This window comes from Columba livia, chromosome 2 (assembly GCF_036013475.1).
Source record: "Columba livia isolate bColLiv1 breed racing homer chromosome 2, bColLiv1.pat.W.v2, whole genome shotgun sequence".
Classification (NCBI taxonomy): Eukaryota; Metazoa; Chordata; class Aves; order Columbiformes; family Columbidae; genus Columba; species Columba livia.
The window spans coordinates 159,852,034-159,873,732 of NC_088603.1; the positions used below are offsets into that span (position 1 = coordinate 159,852,034).

The following is a 21,699-nucleotide window of genomic DNA, read 5'->3' on the forward strand; positions in this document are numbered from 1 at the left end:
AGGTTTAGATTGGATGTCAGGAAAAAATTCTTCACAGAAAAGGTTATCAGACATTGGAACAGGCTGCCCAGGGCAGTGGTGGAGTCACCGTTCCTGGAGGGGTTTAAAAGGTGTTTAGATGAGGTTCTTAAGGACATGGTTTAGTGCTAGAGTTGGGTTAGGTCATGATTGGACTTGATGATCCTGGGGGTGTCTTCCAACCTTAATGATTCTATCATGCTAAACAATGATTTGCCACTGTCTGTCACTCATCTTATAATCCATTTAACATGGAAATGATACTATTTGGTCTGGTTTTTAATGTCAATGCCATCATCATTTGAGTCTTCATCCACACAGATGTTCAAAACCTGACGGGACATTGTCCAAGGCAACCTGCTGTAGTTGACCCTGCCTGGGTGGGTGTTTGGACTAGATGATCTCAAGAGGTCCTTCCCAGATTCAATGACTCTGATGCTGTAATCAGTAAGCCAAATTATTTAAAGATATCTGATCTTTCTTTCCTCCCAGATTAGTTCTAGCAAATGCCACGCAAGAATGAAATCAGACTGAATTTTTTTGCAGTGTTTCTTTCCCACAAAACCATGTTGGCAGACACTAGTTACATGCCCATGTTGGGGGGTTAGAACTACATGATCTTCATGGTCCATTCCAACTTAAACCATTCTGTGATTTTATGTTTCTATGGTTATATTGTTGACCTTTGGTACTCTTGGCATCTTTCTTATTCTGGCATATTTAAAAACCTTCCTTCCACAGTCCTCAATTCTTGCCAGCTTGGGAATTCCCCACCTTACTTATTCTTTCTGAAAATTTTAATTGTCCTTTTCTGTTTGCCCTCTGTGATCTGGGATTTATAAGAACATAAATAAAGGACAACTAAATTTTTTTTTTTTTTTAAAAAGAGTAGATAGGCCAAATACAAGGCTCTGCACCTGGATCAGAGCAATCCTTGGTATCAATACAGACTATGTTATGCATGGATCGAAAGCTGCCCTGTGGGAAGGAGTTGAGGACACTGGTGAATGAAAATTTGGATGTGAGGTGGTAATGTGTGTTTGCAGCCCAGAAAACCAACTGTATCCTGAGCTACATAAAAAGAAGTGTGCCCAAGAGCTGGAAAGAGGTGATTCTCCCCATCTACTATGCTCTGGTGAGGCCCCACCTGCAGTGCTGTGGCCACCTTTGGGGTCCCCAACACATGGACCTGTTGGAGCAGGTCTAGAGGTGGCCATGAAAATAGTCAGAAGGCTGGAACATCTTTCCTATGAAGAAAGGCTGAGACAGTTGGAGTTGTTCAGCCCGGAGAAGAGAAGGCTCCAGGGACAACTTACTGTGGTCTTTCAGTACTTAAAGGGGGCTTGTAAGAAAGATGAAAAGAGACTTTTTATGAAGTCCTGTAGTGACAGGTGAAGGGACAATGGTTTTAGACTGAAAGAGGGTAGATTTACATCAGACATAAAGAAGTAATTTGTTACAGTGAGGTTGATGAGACAGTGGACCGAATTGCCCAGAAAGGCTGGGGATGCCCCATCACTGGGGGGTTGGATGGGACTTTGAGCAACCTGATGTAGGGAAGGATGCCCCAGGCCATGTCAGGGCGTTGGACTAGATGATTTTTAATGGTGTCTTCCAACACAAACCATTCTGTGCTTCTTTGAAAAACAGATAAATTAATATTTTTTCATCTGCATGAAAAGAATACATGTATACACAGAAGAAGGAAGAAATTAGACACAATAAATGCACACAGACACAAAGATAACACGCCTATTTATAGATATTTCCACTTGATATTTTCACTTTGTCAGAAAATTGCAATGGCTTTTTAGGCAAAGTTGTCCTCTGCCTTGATTGCAGATACTTGGCTTTTAGCCATCTAATACATGTTTCCTAAAAGACTCTCAATTTTTATTCCAAATTTCCTGTCTACACTTATGTCATTTTCTTTCAAAATTTTTCTCAGCTTTGAGAAATTAGCTCTTTTAGTGTACAAAGTACATATTTCATGTTTGAGTATATATTTCATGCCCTTTCTATGCCCATAATAAGTGTAATCACTACAGAGAAAGTTATACCAAGAAAGAAGAAGAAAATTTTAAGTCTACAGAGATGACTTTTTTTAAGCTTTGGATGGAATTTTCAAAAGTTTCTAAATCACCTGGAAAAAATTGTCACAGATCTGTTGCAGGGAGAGGTACAGCACAGCTAAAGTATCTGAAATTGTATGGGCAAGGCTGGTTTGGTGTTTTGCTTGATTATGCGTAACTGTTTGTTAAAAATTAAGTTCAGATTTTAGTGGATTTTAAGGAACACACAACTGGAATGTATTTGTCATGTTCAGATTCTCAAAATCAGGAAATCTGCTTTTTTCTGATGTTTAGGGTATGCTACAGCATGCTAGAAAACATCAGGGGAGGAAAGGTGAAAATAGAGTGAAATTAAGCTCTGAACACTGAGTAACATTTTTACAGTGCCCAAGTCCCATTGCCTCTTGTTGTGATCTGGCATTCAAAAAATCTTGCGAAAACATCATACTCATTGCCAATGTTTCCAGAAATCGGCTGGGATTCTCAATGCAGATGTTACTCGCAGAGCTTGTTCTTCTCTGTTTGCTGACAAAGAGCTGTGGACATACTCTCTTGTTTGAACTGACAACATAGTGATTTATGCAAATAATTTATTATCATACTATTAATATTTTCTTCAAGGCCATTTGCGTGGAAATTACTCATGCAGAGTATCTGCAAGTTACAGCGAAGATGAGTCTCCACTCTTTCCCCAAAATTTGATAGCCATGTAACCTACACCGATGACCACTGAAAAAACAAGCGGCTTGTTGGCTCTCACTGACAAAAGGTTGATGGTGTTCTCTTTCCTGTAGCTTTAAATGGTATTTTGGGAACATCAAGAGATCTGAGCTGTGAGCTGGAGTTAGATAAAGTAGTGGTCTTCCTGTGGGGATGGGCTTCTGTTTGAGTTGAAGGCTACTCCTACCACCTGGGATAGTGCTGTGATGGGACAATCCACAATCCCATAAATGCAGAAAACTGATGCCCCAGGTGGAGAGAAACCACGATGGCAACCATAGCATCACAGAATGTCCTGAGCTGGAAGGGACCCACAAGGATCATAGAGTTCAACTCCTGTCCCTGCATATGACAACCCACAGTTCACACCATGTGTCTGAGGATGTTGTCCGGTCTCCTCTTGAACACTGTCAGGCTTGGAGCTGTGACACCTCCACGGAGAGCTTGTTCCAGTGCTCAACCACCCTCTGGGTGAAGAACCTTTTCCTAATGTCCATCCTAAGCGTCCCTTGACACATCTTCCTGCCATTCCCTAGATTAGATTAATACTTCTAGCCAACTGAGAGTTGCACTATTTGTTAAGACAGTCAAGTAGATATCCTTAATGTCTATTAGAGGCTGAACAATATCTCTATAGGGTGATTCATTCTGTAAGCTGGGAGGCTGATCAGGTGTGGGGAGAGAAGAAGATGAATCACCTCTAAAGGTGCTGATCTTGTTCTGTTGAGTGAGGAAGGAACCAAGGCCACTGAGCTTAGTGGGTGCCCACTTTGTAGGTAGGTGTGATGAAGCCAAGCCTAATCACATGTTGTCTGCAGGTAACTGACACCTCTGTTATTAAATTGGTCATAGCGCACACAGCTCCTGGGCATAATTGGTTGTGGACAATATGAAAGATTCAGTGTGTTATTATTAGACCTGACCACGGGTTACTCCCTTAAAATGGAAAAAGGTAATTTTAACGCCCACAAAAATTCCCATGTCTCTTTTGTCCTGAAGATACACCTTCTTCTTTTGTGTTTATTGGGTTGTGGTTGGTTTTTCTTTTAATAGTTGTGCTGTGCATCTGTCATGGTCCATTCAATGTTGGTTCTTTTACTGTGATGGTTCTTTTACCTTGATCTCGAAGCAACTTACCTTGATCTTTGGACTGACCCTTACAGAATCCTGACAAAGTGCCAAATTATTTCCATACCAAAAAGAAACTTCTGCTCCCTCGTGATTCCTGGGAACTCAGGTCCCTTACCTAGCATTATCCAAACACATCACAGAGCTACCTCACACAGGCTTTACTGCTACGAACCATCTTCTCTACCCCTTCCTCTTTCTAAAAATCATTGTGGCCATTTTCCTCCTCACTGACCACCTCCTTTCATTCCTGTTAGAAAGCCTTTTCTCTCTATCTTCCTTTAGTCACCAATGCTTTTCATAGGAAATCACTATCCTCCACACTCCAGACTTCAGCCCATGCTCCAATCACCTCCTGTTTGCTTTACTGCAATAGTTTGCATCACCAACTATTCCATTATCCTGGACTTTTTCCACTCGTTGTGGCTGCCAGCATTTTTTAATTCTCCAGTCTACCAGTCCCTTCAAAATCTAATATCCGTCTTCTTCTTTACAGACTCATAGACTTGCAGAATGTTTGAGGTGGGGAGGGTCCTGTCCTCTGCTCTAATGCCCCTGCTGAAGCAGGGCCATCCAGAGCTGATTGCCCACAACCACGTCCAGATGGCTTTTGAATATTTCTGAGAATGGAGACTCCACAACCTCTCAGGGCAACCTGTACCAGTGCTCAGTCATCCTCACAGGAAAAAAGTGTTTCCTGATGTTCCGAGGGAATTTCTTGTGTTTCAGTTTGTGCCTGTTGCCTCTGGTCCTGGCACTGGGCACCACTGAACAGACTCTGGCTACCTTCTCTTTTCACCATCCCTTCAGGTATTTCTATACATTAATAAGATATCCCCCTGTGCCTTCTCTTCTTCAGGCTGAACAGACTCAGCTATTTCAGCTTTTCCCCACAGGAGAGGTGCTCCAGATCCTAATCATCTTTGTGACCCTTTGCTGGACTCTCTCCAGTATGTCTGTGTCTCTCTTGTACTGAGGAGCCCGGAAGTGAACATAGAACTCCAGGTGGGGTATCAGCAGTGGTAAGTATAGGAGAAGTATCATCAAATTACTGGTAAATCTTTTTTGTAATGGAGCCGAGGATACCGCTTGCCACCTTTGCTGCAAGGGCACATTGCCAGCTCACGTTCAAGCTGATGTCCACCAGAATCTGCAGGTCCTTTTGATCAAGCTGCTTTCCAGCTGAGTAACACCTGACAAGTATTACTGCATGGAGTCCTTCCTCTCTAGGTGCAGGACTTTGGACTTGTTGAATGTGAAAAGGCTCTTGTTGGCCCATATCTCCAGCCTGTCCAGGTCCCTCTGGATGACAGGAGAACCCTCTGGCATATCAGCCATTCCTCCCAGTTTTGTGTCTTCTACAAACTTACCTAAGTCCTTCCCCTGCACCTCAGCCTATGTATACGGATACCACTGTTTTGATTTTTCTATCTCTGTTTTGATTTTGCTCTCAAATATATGAACTCTATCTCAGTGCTTCTTTCTTGTCCTGGCAGCCTTTGCAGCTCTGGGTGTCACAGTATCACAGTATTTTTGGGATTGGAAGGGACCTCAGAAGATCATCTAGTCCAATCCCCCTGCCAGAACAGGAACGCTTAGATGAGGTCACACAGGATCATATCCAGGTGGGTTTTGAATGTCTCCAGAGAAGGAGACTCCACAACGCCCCTGGGCAGCCTGTTCCAGTGCTCTGTCACCCTTACTGAGAAGAAGTTTTTTCTCAAATTTAAGTGGAACCTCTTGTGTTCCAGCTTGATCCCATTACCCCTTGTCCTATCATTGCCACTGAGAAAAGCCTGGCTCCATCCTCATGGCACTCACCCTTTATATATTTATAAACATTAATAAGGTCTCCCCTTAGTCTCCTCTTCTCCAAACTAAAGAGACCCAGCTCCCTCAGCCTTTCTTCATAAGGGAGGTGCTACACTCCCTTAAACATCTTCATTGCCCTACGCTGGACCCTCTCCAGCAGTTCCTTGTCCTTCTTGAACCGAGGCGCCCAGAACTGGACATCACCCTCAATGAGAAGAAGTTTCTTCTCAAATTTAAATGGAACCTCTTGTGTTCCAGCTTGATCCCATTACTCCTTGTCCTATCATTGTTTTCCACCGATAAGAGCCTGGGTCCATCCTCATGGCACTCACCTTTTACATACTTATAGACATTAATAAGGTCCCCCCTTAGCCTCCTCTTCTCCAAACTAAAGAGATACAGTTCCCTAAGCCTTTCTTCATAAGGGAGATGCTCCACTCCCTTAATCATCTTTGTTGCCCTACGCTGGACTCTCTCCAGCAGTTCCCCATCCTTCTTGAACTGAGGGGCCCAGAACTGGACAAAGAATCACAGAATCACAGAATCGATTGAGCTGGAAAAGACCTCAGAGATCATCGAGTCCAACCCTTGGTCCAACTCTAGTCCGTTTACTAGATCATGGCACTAAGTGCCATGTCCAATCTCAACTTAAAAACCTCCAGGGATGGCGAGTCCACTACCTCCCTGGGCAGGCCATTCCAATGCCTGACCACTCTCTCTGTAAAGAATTTCTTTCTAATATCCAGCCTAAATTTCCCCTGGCAGAGTTTAAGCCCATGCCCCCTTGTCCTATTGCTAACTGCCTGGGAGAAGAGACCAATCCCCACCTGGCTATAACTTCCCTTCAGATAGTTCTAGAGAGTGCTGAGCTCACCTCTAAGCCTCCTCTTCTCCAGACTAAACAAGCCCAACTCCCTCAGCCTCTCCCCGTAGGTCTTATGTTCAAGTCCCTTCACCAATCGTGTTGCCCTTCTCTGGCCCCGCTCCAGCACTTCAATGTCTTTCCTGAACTGAGGGGCCCAGAACTGAACACAATACTCCAGGTGTGTCCTCCCCAATGCAGAGTACAGGGGAAGGATCACTCCCCTTGTCCTGCTGACCACGCTATTTTTGATACCGTTGGCCTTCTTGACCACCTGGGCACACTGTTGGCTCGTGTTGAGCTTCCTGTCAATTAGTACCCCCAGGTCCCTTTCTGTCTGACTGCTCTCCAGCTACTCTGCGCCCAGCCTGTAGCGCTGCAGGGGGTTGTTGTGACCAAAGTGCAGCACCCGGCACTTGGCCTTATTGAACTTCATCCCATTGGAATCAGCCCATTTTTCCAGTCTATCCAGATCCCTCTGCAGAGCCCTCCTGCCCTCCAGCAGGTCGACACTCCCTCCCAACTTGGTGTCATCAGCAAATTTGCTGGTGATGGTCTCAATCCCCTCATCTAAATCGTCAATAAAGATGTTAAACAGGACTGGACCCAACACTGACCCCTGGGGAACACCACTAGTGACTGGCCGCCAGCTAGATGCAGCCCCATTCACCAGCACTCTCTGGTCCCGGCCCTCCAGCCAGTTCTTAACCCAGCGTAGAGTACACTTTTCCAAGCCATGGGCTACCAGCTTTTGCAAGAGTATATTATGGGAGACAGTGTCAAAGGCCTTGCTGAAGTCCAGATAGACCACATCCACGGCTTTCCCCTCATCCACCAGGTGAGTCACCTGATCATAAAAGGAGATCAGGTTAGTCAGACAGGACCTGCCCCTCCTAAACCCATGCTGGCTGGGTCTGATCCCTTGTCCATCCTGAAGGTGCTGTGTGATTCCATTCAGGATGATCTGCTCCATAACCCTGCCAGGCACTGAGGTCAGGCTGACAGGCCTGTAGTTGCCAGGGTCAGCTCTGTAGCCCTTTTTGTGGACTGGGGTAACATTTGCCAATATCCAATCATATGGGACCTCCCCAGTGAGCCAGGACTATTGGAAGATGATGGAGAGCAGCTTGGCAAGTTCTTCTGCTCACTCCCTCATCTCCCTAGGATGGATTTCATCTGGTCCCATAGACTTGTGAGGATCCAGATGGCTCAGTAAACCACCAACTATTTCCTCCTGGAATACAAGGGGCCTATTTGGCTTCCTATCTCTGTCAACCACCTCCAGAGATGAGTTGTCCTGAGGGCCACCTGTCTTACTGGTAAAAACTGAGGCAAAGTAGGTATTAAGTACCTCAGCTTTCTCCTCATCTTTGTTAACTATATTTCCCTCAAAGTCCAACAGAGAATGGAGGTTTTCCTTGCTCCTCCTTTTGTTATTACCATATTTGAAGAAGGACTTTTTATTATCCCTGACAGAATTGGCCAAATTAACTTCAAATTCCACTTTTGTTTCCCTGATTTTTTTTCTGCATGATCTAGCTATTTCCATAAATTCTTCATAAGTAGCCAGCCCTTTTTTCCACAGTCTGTAAAGTCTCTTTTTATTTCTGATTTCATTCAGAATCTCCCTGTTTAGCCAAGCCGGTTGTCTTCCCCGCCGGTTAGCCTTTCAGCACACTGGTATAGCCTGTTCCTGTGCACTCAAAACCACCTGCTTGAAGCATGTCCAACCCTCCTGGGCCCCCTTGTTTTTAAGCATTGTTTCCCAGGGTATGCTCTGAACTAGACTTCTGAATAGGCAAAAATCTGCCCTCCAGAAGTCCAACGTAGAGGTTTTGTTAATGGTTCTCCCTGCATCTCTGAGTATTGAAAATTCTATTATTTCATGGTCGCTATGCCCCAGGTGGCCTCCAACCACTACATCTCCCACCAGCCCTTCTCTGTTTGTAAACAGTAGGTCTAGCGGGGTCTTGCCCCTGGTGGGCTCATTTACCAGCTGATGAAGGAAATTGTCTTCTATACACTCTAGGAACTTCCTAGACTGCCTCTTCTGTGCAGTATTGAGCTCCCAGCAGATGTCCAGCAGGTTAAAGTCACCCACAAGAACAAGGGCCGTCGATTTTGAGACATCTGCCAGCTGCTTGTAGAATAATTCATCTCCTTCATCATCCTGGTTGGGTGGTCTGTAACAGACACCCACGAGGATGTCAGCCTTGTTGAACTTCCCTCTGATTCTGGTCCACAGGCACTCAACTTTGTCACTGCTGACCTCAAGTTTAACAGAGTCGAGTGACTCTCTAACATATAAAGCCACCCCTCCACCTCTCCTACCCTGCCTATCTTTTCTGAAGAGCTTGTAGCCACACATAGCAGCACTCCAGTCATATGAGTCATCCCACCATGTTTCTGTGATGGCAACTATGTCATAGCTTTCCTGCTGCACGATGGCTTCCAGCTCCTCTTGTTTGTTGTCCATACTGCGTGCATTAGTGTACATGCACTTCAAGTGGACAGCTGATTTCCCTCTTAATTCGGGCTTTCCATCCTTAGGCTGATCTTTGGAGAGCCCAGTTTCAATCCCTTCCCCCTTCAAACCTAGTTTAAAGCCCTCCTGATGAGCCCTGCCAACTTATGGGCTATAGTCCTCTTGCTCTCCCTAGAAGGATGAAGCCCATCTGATTTGAGGAGACTAGGTACCACGGAGTTTGCCCCATGGTCAAAAAACCCAAAATTTTGATGGTGACACCAGTCCTTAAGCCACCTGTTGATGAGATGGGTTTTTCTACTCCTCTCTTTATTTAGCTCCTCATCCATACCAGATAGCACAGGAACTGAGGCAAATATCACTTGTGTTCCCGTCCCATGAACCGACCGACCCAGTGCTTTAAAGTCCTTTTTAATTATCTTGGTACTTCTTCTGTTGATGTCCTCGCTGCCAGCTTGGACTACTAACAGGGGATAGTAGTCTGAGGGCTGAACTAGCTCCGGAAGTCTTCTATTAATGTCCCTCACCCTGGCCCCAGGAAGGCAGCAGACCTCCCTGTGGGATGGGTCTGGGTGACATATAGGGCCCTCTGTTCCCCTCAGAAGGGAGTCGCCAACTACTACCACTCTTCTTTTTTTCTTTTCTTCTTACAGCTGCAGTTGTAATTCTTTTTATAGATGAGGTCCATACAGAGGGCTCTCCAGGTGGATCTTCTTGGCTGTCCTCTGCCTGATTTTCAGGGTCCAGGGCCTCATATCTATTTGTTAAGGGCACCAAGGGTGGTGATGGGGTTCGAGAGAGGGTTCTTTTACCTCTCCGATCAGGGACCTGTTTCCATTCCCCCCCATCAGTTAGATCTGCTCTGTCTGCCTTATGGCAGGAGGGACAAGGCTTTGTTGTCTCCTGTTGCACACCCTTAGGATTCAAAAGAGCCTGACCCCACCAGTCAATTTCTTCTTCACTCTCCCTAATGCTCCTTAGTCTCTCCACCTCTTCCTTAAGCTCCGCCACTAGGCACAGTAAGTCATTGACCTGGTCACATCGTACACAGGTGCCTCCCATACCATTCTCTGGTACTAATGCCAGGCACAGACACTCTGCGCAGCCAGAAACCTGGATGGCTGCATCCTTCTTGGCAGGTAGTGTCTGTGTAGACACACTCTTTGTATTAATGGCAGCAACAGCTTTCCTTTTTCTAGAAACCATTACTACCCTTAGTTAAATTGGGGACAAGAAAACAAAATGAAACCCTGGGCAAACAATACTCCAGATGGGGTCTCTCCAGGGTGGAGTAGAGGGGAAGGAGAACCTCTCTTGATCTACTAACCATCCCCCTTCTAATACAAATCAGGATGCCATTGGCCTTCCTGGCCACAAGGGCACAGTGCTGGCTCATGGTCATCCTGTTATACACGAGGACCCCCAGGTCCCTTTCTCCTACACTGCTTTCTAATAGGTCATTCCCCAGCCTATACTGGAACCTGGGTGTCATAACTCACCATTGATGGGTTCTCCTCAGGCAGACTTAGGCAGCTGAGACTGCATACTTAAGCCTTATAGTTGTTCCCTTCTCGTGACTTTTGAGTCCATTTGCCAATATAAGTGAAATCTGACAGAAGGAAAATATTAATTTCTCACAAGCTTGGGTGAAAATGGGTGGACTTGCAGGTAGAGAAGAGTGGTGTAATTAACAATTCCACTGGATTCCTGCCTATTGTAGACACCAAAGCTTGGTTTCTCTCTTGTTCCCCTCTGGTGTCTAAGACAGTACAAATTCCTGTCCAAAAAAAAAAAGGTTGTTTACAGGGACTGAGGGTAGCTTATGTCTGCCCTCCAAACCCAGAGAAAAACCACAGCTTGGTGTGAATCTTCTCATCCTGGAGATGTCTACAAATGTTATCTAATATCTTAAAAATAGTTTCTCTCTATTAGTGTAAAGCGATCTGATCTTTTACAGGATAGGCATACCTTGTGAGCTATCAGCTCACAGTTCCACACTGTCTAACAAGGCGTCTGAATGTCCAGAAGGGCTTTCTTATAGTATCGCCAATGCAACATTTCTGAGTTTGCATTTTTCTGCCTTGTTCATACAACAGCATCTTTTGTTTTTCTGGGATAGACTTTCCAAGGAAAACTCCCTATCTTCTACATAGTATTATGGAAAGGCTGAAATAATTTGACTTTTTCATTATCTTTTAATGTTTCCTCACCGGTAAGGACCTCTGTTTAAGGTAAAGCTTCCTATGTTTCAGGCTTTGTTGCTTGATCCTTCTGCTGGCGACATCTCTGATCTGAATGCATTAAGATCACTTCTCTCCAGATGCTTACTGGCTTCTGTTTTATTTAGTGCGCCTGGATGGTTTTCTAGGACTACATCCAAGGCACTCTCTGACCTTGCTGGTACTTTAGTTAGCTGTGGTGTACACAGAGCCCTCCAGATAGATGTGGTTGATTTCACAAGCCTTCGAGCAGAACGTGTCAGGTGCTCTGAATTTCCTCATGGTCACTCTTTTTGACAGGACACACATACAGGGATGCAACAGTGACACGTTTTTTCACAAATGCCTATGTAAGGCCAAGAATAGGTTCTCACATTCATAAAACCAGCACAGCCTGCCCTCAGGAAGGCAAGGAACTAATTTATTTTGCCTTTTCTTATCATTATTTCATCTGATCGCTCTTCTTTGTCCCTGAGACAGTAATGTGCGTTTCAGCTGTGTTTTCCATTCTGGGAATCTCAAAGTACCATGCAACATGAATGACTTCAATCTCCAAAGGTGGTTATTTTCATGTTTCTCTTGTCTGTATTGCTGGGCTTGCTTGGAGAGCAATACTCTTCTCCCCATTGAAGAATAAGCCACATATTTTTAAGAAGAAAAAGAGACGGACTTGAAAAAGAAAATAGTCACAGTGGAGGGATAAGATACCTTAGCTAAGATTAGAAGTACCAATCCAGTTACTGACAGCAGTGCAGCTGTCCTTTCTGGATACTAAAGGAGAATTCCACAGAAAAGCCCAGGAGAAAATGAGTAATATTATAAATCCTCTAGGGTTTCAGTTGTCCCACATACGAGGATACACATTGCTTGATGGGAACAAGAAAAAGTATTTCTGAGTTTCTTTTCTGAAATTGCCAGAATCTGCACTGGAAGTATAAGGGGTCAAGTGGAAAAAAAGAATAAAAAGGAGGCAATCTTGAGATTACTCTATACTTGGGCCATAATTAGGCGTACTTCCTTACTTTCAAGCTGAATAAACCTTAATAACGTATAAAATATTTAGTATGTGTAACGAGTGAATATGGCATTGAGAAGCTCTATCAGGAGCAATCTGCATAAATGGGTTCACTCCTGAAGTATGACACCTCTAATTTTCTCTTGATGATTTTCACCTGTGGCCCTTCATCATCTTGACTGCAACTGGTGTGACACAATACAAGCTACACTGGCTGTTTCTTTCTATTTAGATCAAGCATAGGGTTGGTGATGGCAGCAAGAGCAATGAGGACTGAAATGAGATTGCTGTGGTGGCTGAAGGGCGTTTGCTGCTAGAGACCCGACAAAATCTTTTTCCACTTCCAGGAGAGGAGGTTCCCTTTGTGCAAGACATTTCTCTGCTCGTGTCACTTCCCTGCCTGTAAGTTATTGTGTAATTACACCATCACGGGAAGTGTTCATTAAAAAGCTGGAACCATTAGCAGAGGCACGGCAGTCTCCTTTGTTTTGGGCAAAATTAGATACCAGCGCGCAACCCAGTTCTAGCTGCATTCATGTTCGTACATCAAAGTCAAGATTTCATTAGAGCGTCTGCCGTGTATGTATATAACTCAGCAGCAGAGTGTCTGCTAAGCCTAATGTGTTGCATTTAATTAACATTTAATTAGAGGCTTTTTGTGGGAGGTGCACAAGTATTTGCCAGGCAGTTCATAAGCATGAATCCACATCTCACTTGCTGGACATCAGTGTGCAGTTATTGTAAATAAAGGCAGCAGGTTGAAATCACCCTTCCAAGCCAGGCAGATCTTGTTCCAGTATATCTTGAGATTCATATGTGACTTGAAATTTCACAGAATTTTATTTTGTATTAGATCTCTCCTCGGTTTTTCTTTTACTGATCTTACCTATGTTGTCTTTTAATGATTATACTTACTCCTCTTGTAATCAGTTGGGTGCTGAGTTGTTGGGTCATACTGGAATTAATTCTATGTTTTGTAAAAAAACCCAAACAACAATGAACAAATCAACAAAAAACAGCTTCTTTTTTTTTTTTTTTTTTTCAGGAACAAAGCCCTTTACTGTCAGATCTGTGAGTCTGGAAGCTTTTGAAGTGCTGTGGCAGACACCTAACAGTTCGGTTATTACATTGATTTCCATTTGCAAGGAGGGAACTGTGATAATTTTTCCCAGTAAAGTAATTACTCAGCAGTGTTTGGTGGCTTGTGTTAGGTCAGATGTCAGAGAGATGAGCTCTGATTTTAAACTGAAGTTTGCATGCACAGTTCTGTGTTCAAAATAGGTAACATGTATCAGTCAGCTGGTCACCCAAAGTCTCCTTTGCAGTCATTGGAGTGAACTAAGGCTTCTTGAGAAAGACAGAGCTTACCCAGGCCAGACACTGTCATCAAATAATCTTTCATAGGTGAAAACCATCAGACCTAGGATGTATATCTGTGATATAGGTGTCTCCATCTAAGCAAATCACCCCAGGTTGTCCTTACTGAGCCAAATTGCATTATCTGTCTGATAAAAGGTAGGTATCTAGCCTAGCATGAGTAGACCTCTGGAATTACCTCTGTCGATTCTGTTGACTAGATCTCCACTATTATAAGAGGCTAGAAAACCAGTACAGATAAAGACACCTGAAGGCTGACATTTAAATGCAGATGAATCCCACCTATAATTTCTCACCATCAACTGCAGGGAGAGACTGCAGAGATCTGCTGACTCAGGTCAAGAGAGGGTGGTGAGACACTTGAGCAGGTTACTCAGAGGAGTTCTGGGTGCTGCCTCCCTGCAAGTGTTCAAGGCAAGGCTGGATGGGGTTGAGTGACGTGAGCTAGTGGAAGGTGTCCCTTCCCATGGCAGGGGGGTTGGAACTAGGTGATGTTTAAGATGCCTTCCAACCCAAACCATTCTATGAACTACGATCTAGGTAAATATCTAAAGTTGGGGGATGTGAATACTCTTCCCTCAGGTATCATGGCACAACCTCACCGAATCACAAAATGGTTGGGGTTGGAAAGGACTTCTGGAGATTATCTAGTCCAATCCACCTGCTAAAGCAAGTTCACCAGAGCAGATTACATAGGAATGTGTACAGGTAGGCCTTGAATGTCTCCAGAGAAGGAGACTCCACAACCCCCCTGGGCAGCCTGTTCCAGGGCTCTAGCACCCTCAGGATAAAGAATTTTTCTCCCCATATTCAGATGGAACCTCCTGTGCTTCAGTCTGTGCCCGTTGCCCCTCATCCTACCGTTGGGCACCACTGAAAAGAGTCTGTTCTCATCCTCTTGACACTCAACCTTGAGATATTTATAAACATTGATGAGATTCCCCTCTCAGCCTCTCTTGTCTAGCCTGAACAGACCCAGCTCTCTCAGTCTCTCTTCACAAGAAAGGTGCTCTAGACCTCTCATCATCTTTGTAGCTGCTGGACTCTCTCCAGTAATTCCTTGTCCTTCTTAAACCGGGGAGCCCAGAACTGGATGCAGAACTCCAGACGTGGCCTCACCAGGGCAGAGCAGAGGGAGAGGAACAACCTCCCTCTACCTGCTGCTCACAATCTTCTTAATGCACCCCAGGTACCATTGGCCTTCTCCAGCATAGTGACTATGGCATGGACATTCTTCTCTCTGTAGACTTTCAGTTTAGGTGATGTGTTTCTATCGCAACTCTTTGTCACCTGCACAGACTGACTGACTATAACTGTGAGCCTCTGGCTGGACTATCTTAGGACATAGAGCCGACCAGTGTTGCAAGTAGAACAGAAACATAGCACAGAGTTGTGAATTCATGGACATATTGCTGTGGTTATGGCTGCAGGCTCCTGGAAAATTACAACCAACCCATTTCATTTCTCCCACAGCTTCATTTCTGAGCAAGGTTTTGCCTCATCCTTGTCCTATATGGCTTTTCCCCCATGCTGTTAATCAACCACTGCTGTGCTTACCGTGTGGTTGATAGGAGAAGTGACCCATTTGGTGTAGCTGTCCTTTTCAGAGTATTGCTGTGGTAAGGAGAATCTAACCGACATGACAGATTTCCTCATCTTGGACTAAACACATTTTCTGTCTAAAAATAAAGAATAAAAAAGGAGGGTGGGTTGTTGGTAGGTTTTTTGTTGGTTTGTTGGTTGTTTTTTAATTTTCTCTCCACCTGACCAGCTGCCCGATGTTTTGTGTTATGAAAAGCTTTTGAGGAGGTCTCAGCTCATTACTTTATATTTACATTACATTACATTTCTATAGACACTTGTGTGAGAAATGATCTCTCAGATTCTCTGCAGACTGGCTGGCTTTTCCTTATGTATCCCATTCCCAAATTCCTTTTGTTTCACCCCCAATTCAGTGGTAGCCACCCAGAATGACAGGATAGTGTTGGGTCTTCAAGGGAAAGAAAAGCAGAAGACAAATCCTATTTTTCAAAATAGCTGGAATTTTTTCTCGGCTACAATAGTGTAAGCCCAGTACAACACTAGTACAGTGGAGCTGGTGTTGTATAAAAGAAAGCTATAGTATAGTGTACTTGTATAAAACAAGTGTAGTATAGCGATGGCAGGTTTGAAGTACAGAGTAGTTTCCTACTCGGGTCAGTGGGTCTAACAGACTATTGAAGACCAGATCTCAGCTGGCACAATTTGTGTAGCTCCCCTGTAGTTAACGGAAGTTAATGTTAAATTACACTCCATATGGACTAAAAGACACTAAGTTGAAGGTTTTTTTTAAATGATGCAGTTCAGTGAGGTGAAGCAATAGGTGTGTCTGGCAGGAGTGGATAGAAAGCTGCAGGTTGTAATAATCTCTTTATCTCCTTTGTCAAGGTTTCTCCCTCCCCTCAGGAAGTAAATTGCATCAGCATAGACTGCCTGAGCCAGCCCCTCTGCATTTAGTTTGTGCCACTCAAGCTCATGATGGCAACTCAGGTCAGCTTCCCCCAGACCCACAGGCTGAATCATAGAATAGTTTGGGTTGTAAGGGACCTTCAAAGATCATCTAGTCCAACCCCCATGCCATGAGCAGGAATATCTTCACCCAGATCAGGTTGCTCAGAGCCCTGTCCAGCCTGGTGTGGAATGTCTCCAGGGATGGGGCATTCACCATCTGTCTGGGCAACCTGAGTCAGAGTTTTATTGCCCTCATTGTAAAACATTTCTTCCTCACGTCTTCATGTCTGAAGCTGAGTTACACCAGCGGCAGGTTGGGCTCTCCCTTGTTTGCTACTGGTGGGCTTCTCGTGGGAATCGGACAGGAGAGGAGGAGGAGGCAAAAATCAAGAAAATAGAAGGAGTTTGATTCAGTTGGAGATCTCTAATTTGCCACTGATCAAATCCAAGTGCTTTTCTCTTATATTTAAAAAGATTGCTTCCATCAATCTGCACGAAGGCTTCAAGTTGAGCCTTCCTGTAGCAGGTGTCTTCATCCTTCTAGATCAGAGGCAGTTATTTTTCAAAATTAGTTTATTTTATGCATCTTCATCCTCCCTTCAGCCTCCTCCTTAGCCACAATCTGTAGGAGAAGGCCCAGATACAGATATTCACTGAGTCAGCTTTCAAAGGCACCATAGCAGCATTGTCTTTTTTTCTCTTTGGAATCACAACTTCTTGTTCTCTCCACTTTGTGGCTTCCAGTGTATTTTCTAGATCAATAGAAAGTTATCTATCTCTTTATGGTTTTACATTAGCAGCCTAGTCTAGTGGAAGGTGTCCCCGCCCATGGCAGGGGGTTAGAACTAGATGATCTTTGAGGTCCCTCTAAACCCAAAGCGTTCTATGATTCTACAAATTTATGATTGATACTTGACCTAGAGATAAGAAGGGAAAAGTGACCGAAATATGAGGGAAGGACATGTGAAGCCATAGGCAGAATATTTGTGGAATATTTGAGGAACATTCACCTTCCACAGCAGCTGCTTTTTCTGGGCTTAGATGTCATCGTTTTGACAAATAAAATATAACACCTTTCTAGAGAGGACATTTTATGGCTTTGGGGGGTCAAGAAGGGGGAAAGAGTCACTATCGCTGTTTGCTGCACAATCACTTTTCAGATCAGCATACTAATATTGCTCTAGCTGCATGACTCGGCTTACCATCAGAATTTACATTCACAACACTACACACCTAATGTTCTATTTCCACAGGTGTCATGCAGACTTCATACTACGAGCTTGTGTATCACACAATATCAAAATCACAGAATTGGGACAATTGTATCAGGGTATTTTACAGAGGCATACCTAGAGAGGCGTACACACAGTAGACACCATCAGTGATGGACTGCAAATGTACAGCCTAACTGATGCTCATGTTTGGATTTGATTCCTCCATCCCATATCTCTAAGTCTGATCTCAGACAGTCTTGTAGTCACCTCTGTCCACAGGAGCAACCAATCCCTGTAGTCAGTGCAATGGGGCAAAAACTTAGTTGAAATTATTTTCTAAGGAAAAAAAGGTGGTGTATTTTTTTTTTTTTTCTGACATTGAAATTATTATGTGATTATTTGTCATACCCATCTTTTTCAGCAAATGCATGGTTTGTCTGTCAGGAAAAACTGAAGTGATGGTCCTTGCTTGCCAGCCTCCATGGCATTTGTCATTTATACTTTTGCCTTCAAGCAGGTAGCTGGACAGAAGGATCCAACCCAAGAGTGGGAGGAGAAGACAGGTAAGCAGATATTCAGCCATGTGGGCAGGCAGCTGATGAACTAACATATCATCTCCTGAAACTGAATAGCTTTGTAAACTCCTAAAAAAAAAAAAAAAAAAGGAAACAAAAGGAGAAAGAAGAGAAGGAAAGCCACTTTGGCATAGGGCAGGTTTACTTATTTGCAAGATACAGTATATTTCTGGGGAAAGGATTTCCTATTTTCAGTGGTTTCACCTGCATTGTTTGCCCTGTGCAACATTCCTTGTGTCCTTTCCATCCTACATGGGTTATTCATGACCCCGCTTGCACTTCAACCTGGCATTCAAACCTCTTGATTGATTTCTGGCATTAATCCTGGCCCCACAACTTTTTGATGCTGCTTTGGGGCACAGAGAAGTAGTTTTCCAGACCGTTAGTTGGCTCAGAAAAGCACATATTTCAATGTATATGAATATTTCACCTTGGGCTTTCAGTTATATTTTCCTTTTAAGTATGATCATCCATTCAAAGAAGCTGGTTTTGGTCCAGTTCTTCTGGACAACATGAAGCAGAAACACTATGGAATGATTCAAATTCACCCCAAGGAAAGGAGCTGTGCACAGGGTTTATTCTTCTCAATTTGACATGTGATTTGCCTGCAAAAAGCCCAACTTCAATTTCTTTGCCTCATCCTGAGAAATAGCAAGGTGAAATCTACCCCAGGCTTGTACTTTTCTTCAGCCCCTAATAAATCTTAACAACCATTTATTGCTCCATATTTTATCCAGTAAAAGAGATTATGCCTTAATTATTTCCTCGCGTGCCTTTGAGGGTTGCAGGAATAAGGCAAACAGAGTTCCAGTAAACATATTCAGTAAAATAAAAATTAAAACATCAGTTTTCTCTGCTGTGATGTTGTAATTGAAATACTCTGTCCTTTTCAAGCTTCATGTTGTTCACACAGCTTAGTTTCCCTGTATGATCAGTGAAGGAACAAGGCTTCTCCAAAGATGGGTTAGCCACTTCTGAGAAGTGATGTCTAGAGGTGACTGTCTCTGCTGACTGTTGTAGAAGTCTGCCCTACAGTACATACCTAATTTTTGGAATTCATTGTAAGAAATCTGATCCTAAAACCAAATTTCACATTCTTTGTGCGTAAATCATCACTGAGAATATGCTTTTAATCTCCTACATTTACGTCTCTTTACAGGGCAACAGGGGAGGCACAGCCCCAAAACTCTTCCAGAAACATCCTGAATTATTAGCGTGGATTTATCACATTGTTCAGCTATTCCAGATTTACTGCCATATGTTGGCCTTTTGTGTAACTCCCCCAGTCCCCCACATCGTTAGCAGCCTCAGGTGTGCAGAATGGCTCCATGAATCTGTGAATGTGATAAATGTTACCCATTACTGGCAGGATTGTTTTGTGTCTCTTTGCAGTTGGTTTCATTGCAGAAATGCTTCTGGTAAAACTGGGCTTCTTATTTATTTATTCTGGTGATTTCTGCATCTTCACAGTTTCCCTGGCCAGTGCACTTTTCATTAGTTATTGGTTATTAAAAAGTTGTACTATGTCGTTTCCAAACTAAATTCGTTATCTGCTGTCCTCAGGGATCTGACTAGGAGGATGACTTGTGGTGTGTGCTTGAACTCCTATGGCTTGTCCAGGTGGGTGCAGACCAGAAGAGCAAAGGAAGCCCCCAACTCATCAAATCCTGCTGCCACATGATCTTCTAGAAGAACCATCATGTGCAAAGAATGGCCTTTAGGGGGCAGTGGTAGTTGCTAGAGGGCAAAAGCCACGCCAGGAACCATTGTACTGACCTAATGGTACAGCTGAATAATTTTCATTGTCTTTCAGCATTACCTGCATTAGTTAACATAACAATGTGTAGTCAACTGTCATAGAATCATAGAATCATTTCAGTTGGAAGAGACCCTCAAGATCATCAAGCCCAAACACAACCTAACTCTAGCACTAAACCATGTCCCTAAGAACCTCATCTAAAAGCCTTTTAAACCCCTCCAGGAACGGTGACTCCACCACTTCCCTGGGCAGCCTGTTCCAATGCCTGACAACCCTTTCCATGAAGAATTTTTTCCTAAAATCCAATCTAAACCTCCCGTGGTGCAACTTGAGGCCATTTCATCTTGTGTTATCACTTGCTACTTGGGACACAAGACCAACACCCCCCATGATATGTCCTCTTCTCAGGTAGTTGTAGACAGCAATAAGGTCTCCCCTCATTCTTGTGTCAAGTACTGTGGAGTTGCAATGTATGCTCTGGAGTTGTTTCAAGATCCACCAGCAGCTGTTTTGCTTTGAAAGTCACTGTACTATCAAGATAAGAACATCTTTCAAAAGCTACATGGAAACTCCCAAAGCCCCTTAAGCCAAGAGTAATTGTCATGGAGGCACCCCAAAATGTCTCCAAGGAAATGTAAACTTAAACAAACTTTAATTTGGAACTGAAACCAAACAACAGAAACCAATGTTAGTGGAGCCGGGGGGACGTGTAATCCAAAATCAGTTGTCACTCGGGCAACATTTAACCAACTGCAGGTTTGATATACTACTTGGGGATATTATTACCACACAACCACACAAGAATGAGGGTGGTGAAACACTGGCCCACGTTGCCCAGAGGGGTGGTGGATGAACCATCCCTAGAGACATCCCAGGCCAGGCTGGACAAGGCTCTGAGCAACCTGATCTGGGTGAAGATGACCCTGCTCATGGCAGGGGTTGGACCAGATGAGCTTTGAAGATCCCTTCCAACCTGAATTATTCTATGAATTTGTGATTCTACGAATGATAATCCACAGCATGCATGCACTCACTCCAGAAAAAGAAGCCTCTCTCGCTTAAGGGTACCCAGAAGAAATAATCACATGCCTGGGGCAGAGACAAGAGGTCACTCAAGAGTATATCCAGAAGAAAATAACTCACCAAGGAGAAGGTGAGGGCACTCAGTCCAGGCAAGTCTCCTTAGATGGCATTCCTGATCTCAGGGGAGGCTCTTATCACAGTCCTGCTGCTCTGAGAAGACCCCTCAAGGGGCTCTTGGATGGAGGCCCCTTTTTATAGCCTGGTTGGATCTGGCTATGGTCATTACGAGCGTAGTCCAGAATATTCTCTGGGCCTGGGCACCTCCTTGGCTGAGGGCCCTGTCTGTTGACTGGAATCCCACCCCTCCTGTTTCCCCAACAATGGATGGAGGTGTATGGGTCTGATGTCACTATGCTCTGGGGTGGGGGCATGTGTATGAGGACAGACACAGTGGGGCACAAAAGATGCAAAAAAGCCATCAATGGTCATATTGAAAGCTCTGGGCCCCATAGGAGCATGTTCTACTGTCATAGTAATTATATATTTTAAATGCAGATAAGTACCAACTCTGGCTGAAACTCAAATAGTCTGGGGGAGAGATGGAGAAGAGGGAGACCACAATGGTAATTTTGGTGCATCCGGTGCATCCAAAACTTCATTTTCCTCCATGCTTTGCTGGACAGATTCCTCCAACTGGCCGGTGACACATTGAGATAAGGCTCTAAATTTTGCCTTGACAAAATTTTGAGAAAGACAAAAAAAAAAAAAACATGTCTGGAGAAAATACGTGTATATCAGCTCCAAATTACTGAGTAATTACATAATTGACGGAGGTTTTATTTCAGAAACTCGAACCATGATCAGCAGCACATCAGTTGCCTTTTGTTCTGCTCAAAATTAGGTGCCAGCTTTAAGTGCATTCATGTTTGT

At 44.0% G+C, this 21,699-nt stretch overlaps 1 long non-coding RNA gene across 1 annotated transcript; it reads right to left on the bottom strand.

The window, feature by feature from the left end:
- Positions 1-11,357: 11,357 nt before the first annotated feature.
- Positions 11,358-21,203, bottom strand: LOC110356189 (uncharacterized). The gene is made up of 3 exons (XR_002409275.2): positions 20,890-21,203; positions 15,266-15,387; positions 11,358-11,932 (listed from the first exon to the last, which is right to left on the bottom strand). It is a non-coding gene; the product is annotated as an uncharacterized LOC110356189 (long non-coding RNA).
- Positions 21,204-21,699: the final 496 nt, after the last annotated feature.